At 39.8% G+C, this 3,863-nt stretch overlaps 1 pseudogene; it reads right to left on the reverse strand.

Moving 5' to 3' along the window:
• Positions 1–1,171: 1,171 nt before the first annotated feature.
• LOC136316405 (mitotic spindle assembly checkpoint protein MAD2A pseudogene) lies at positions 1,172–1,773 on the reverse strand (annotated as a pseudogene).
• Positions 1,774–3,863: the final 2,090 nt, after the last annotated feature.

The raw sequence follows: 3,863 nt of genomic DNA on the forward strand, positions 1-3,863 counted from the left end.
TCTTTTTATTCTTGTAACAATCTTGTGAAACATGACCCTGCATTTAGAGATGTTAAGTTGAAGGTCATACTGTTATTTAGGAATGGACCTCAGATTCTGATTTTTTTTCTTTTTTTAATCATACATATTTAACTTTATTTATCATTGTCATTTAAAGCTTGATTTTATAAAACACAAAAAGATATTTTTAAGTGTCTGATTCACCAGAATTTGACCAGTAGAAATAGCAATAGCTTTGCAAGTGTAAATTATATACATTAAAATCAAATAATGGGAAATTTTTTCAATATGGAAACCATACAAATGAAATAACTGGCAAAAGGACCTTATAACAGTATTCCATTATTGCAGATGAGCAGTTACTTGAGTATCTAAACAAAGCTTCTAAATATTCAGACTTCTTTTACTGTTTTTCATATTTACCTATATTTTGAGTCAAGCTGCTTGACCAAAAGGTCTGACTAGGAAGGCATTGAGGGTTTTTTTTTTTTATTTTTCTGAAGCTGGAAACGGGGAGAGACAGTCAGACAGACTCCCGCATGCGCTCGACCGGGATCCACCCGGCACGCCCACCAGGGGCAACGCTCTGCCCACCAGGGGGCAATGCTCTGCCCCTCCAGGGCGTTGCTCTGTCGTGACCAGAGCCACTCTAGCGCCTGGGGCAGAGGCCAAGGAGCCATCCCCAGCGCCCGGGCCATCCTTGCTCCAATGGAGCCTTGGCTGCGGGAGGGGAAGAGAGAGAAAGAAAGGAAGGAGAGGGGGAGGGGTGGAGAAGCAAATGGGCGCTTCTCCTGTGTGCCCTGGCCAGGAATCGAACCCGGGACTTCTGCACGCCAGGCCGACGCTCTACCACTGAGCCAACCGGCCAGGGCCGGCATTGAGCTTTATAATAAAAGTATTTCCATCTACAGTTACCACCTTCAAAGGAAATGACATTACAGTGCTGATGCAATCTGCTGGTTCCCTTTTGAACAGTATACAAAAAATTACATCAACCCTTTGGTAAGACAAACAAGTACCAAGAAAGTGGAACAATTATGCACAGTTTGGTAAAGTGCAACTTTAAGTTTTCCCCATCTAAAAATTAATCAATGAAATAAAACATGAACTATAGTTAAACTTGGTTTCAAGAAATGCATTTGAGAATTACATTATTGTTCTTATTTCATCTTCAGTTATGGACAGATATTTTGTAGGGCACCACAGTGTTTACTTTGTGAATTGTAGTAGCGAAGGAACACAGACATACTTGCTCAGAATCGGTAATGAACTCTTCCCACGTTTCAGGTACAATAAAATCTTTGTATAATAGATCAGGAGGTCAAGTGAACAAGAAGCTTCCAACAGTGACAAAAATGTCACTGTCACTGGATCTGTCTGATCACCGAGTGGATTTCATCTTGTATAGCTCTCTAAGACTTCTCTGGGTGTACTGTCATCTTTGCCAGTCTTATCACACTCAATATCAAACTGCCATCTTTAAAGGACCTCACCACTTTCAATATTTGAGATGACTACCACCAGTTTCTGAACTGAACACTTGTATAACCAATTTCTTAATTGTTCCACCACATTATTTAGGTATTTCGTGAGCTCAGAATCAGTAGGTATGGGAAATGTGAGTCCATATTTCTGCACTTGAGTAAAAGTTTCAGATGGATAAATGCCATGCTGATATAAAATGCTGTTGATGCCAAATGAGAAGATCTTAGCCATGATTTTGGTGCTCCTGCACAGAGTGATGCCTTCCTCCCAGTACAGCTGCTATGCCATGCCAGGCTCACTGCCAGAGCACTACTCACACCACAGGGCTCCACCACTCATTTCAAAAGTAGCAATGCAGCACACCATCAGATTCTGGTTCTTTTTTTTCTTTCTCTTCTTCTTAAGTGAGAAGCAGGGAGGCAGAGAGACAGAAACCTGAATGTGCCCTGGCCAGGATCCCGGCAAGCCCCCTACTTGGCGATGCTCTGCCCGTCTACAGTTGTTGCTCTGTTGCTCAGCAACCAAGCTATTTTAGTGCCTGAGGCAAGACTATGGAGCTATCCTCAGTGCCCAAGGTCCAACCAAGCCATGGTTGTGGGAGGGGAAGAGAGAGATAGAGAGAAGGGAGAGGGGGAGAGGGGGAGAAACAGAGGGTTGCTTCCCCTGTGTGCCCTGACCAGGAATTGAACCCGGATGTCCATATGCCAGACAGATGTTCTACAACTGAGCCAACCAGCCAGGGCCAGATTCAGATTCTTAAAACCATACTTCCTCTATTATATTATACTGCCTCCAATTTTTTTTCAAATTAAATTGATGTAACATTAGTTAATAATATTATAGTTTGATATTTGTATCCTCTATTATATTGTATGTTCACCATTCAAAGTATAGTTTCCTTTCATTATTTATATTTGACCCCCTTTACTCAATTTGCCCTCCCCCCCTAACCCCTCTTCCCTCTGGTAACTACCATTCTGTTATTTGTGTCTATGAGTTTATTTTTGCTTGTTAGTTTATTATTTTTTGTTTTATATTTTGTAGATGAGTGAAATCATGGTTTTTGTCCTTTCCCATCTGACTTACTTTAATTTCACTTAGAAAAATATTCTCAAGGTCCAATCATGTTGTTGCAAATAGCCTCTAAATTTTATATCATCAACCGGAACTGAAAATTCATCAAAGCATTTTTCTAGGACAGTGCTTCTCAAACATTAATGCGCAAATGAACCATCTGGGGATCTTGTTAAAATGCAGATTCTGATTCAGTAGGGCTGGAGAGGCCTAAGAGTCTGCATTTCCAACTGTACCAGGTGGTGCTGATACTGCTGATAATGGGCTACACTGACTGGCAAGTTTTCAGACAATGTTAACATGCAGTGATTCAGTTAGTTGTTATATCAAAACTATGAAATTAAATACAAAGCTATGAAACTGAATATGTGCAACAGTTCTGAAATTGCAAACAAAATCAACTATTGCAACTGTGTACAGTGACTATATACAACTTAGAGAATTCTGAGGCCTTGCTTTCCACGGTCTTATGTGGAGAGGTATTACTCCCAAAGCAGGCGATTCTTCAATTAACTGGGAGAAAACTCTAGTTAACTTAAAGAAAAAAAAAATCCTCAATTCTTCATCATGTTAGTTAAGTATATATACTCTATTCCAAACTCGCCAGTCTTCTGGATGAATTCAGCATTCTTACAGGTGACTCATGATAACCTAAGCTCCAATTATAAAACCCTCCCCTGCATTTCAGCCCCTCTAGCAGTATTGGAGATTAGAGACACAGAACAACCCTCTCATACACCAAAAATCAATTCTGTCTAGAACATGAAAAACATTTGTTCAAATAAATTTCTGAACTAGCAAAAAGTTAAGAACTACTCAGGCAAAAAAAAACAACAACAATAAAAAACAAATGAGAGCAGTAATCTGGAGAGGTAAACAACACAAAAGGGAAATTTTATGAAGGGTAGGGGTTATTTTCTGAATCCTGGTGACTTTGAACTAGTTTTAGTTGCCATGAAGGTAAGTGGACAAGAGACAAACCCAAGATTCAAGCTAAGGTAAGGTGTCTAATTGGAGATTCTCACAGACACACACATACAAAGGTCTACACCGTCATCAAATAACAAAAACAAAATATTGCCCTACACCAAAGGACAGCAAGAAAACTTACTCATCTTGTCCTTGGCTTTAGATGAAAGAGGGAAATAGTTACTGTAATAATTTGCAAACACAAGCATGGATTCATGACCCAGTTCAAACTGCCTATTATTAGGAGACAATTCTTCAGGAGTCTCTCAAGTTTCTATATCTTGTAAGTAGAGGCACAACTGCCTTTGTTCCAGACTATCTTTTCAACGATTTGT

This window comes from Saccopteryx bilineata, chromosome 12 (assembly GCF_036850765.1).
Source record: "Saccopteryx bilineata isolate mSacBil1 chromosome 12, mSacBil1_pri_phased_curated, whole genome shotgun sequence".
In the NCBI taxonomy this organism is placed as follows: domain Eukaryota; kingdom Metazoa; phylum Chordata; class Mammalia; order Chiroptera; family Emballonuridae; genus Saccopteryx; species Saccopteryx bilineata.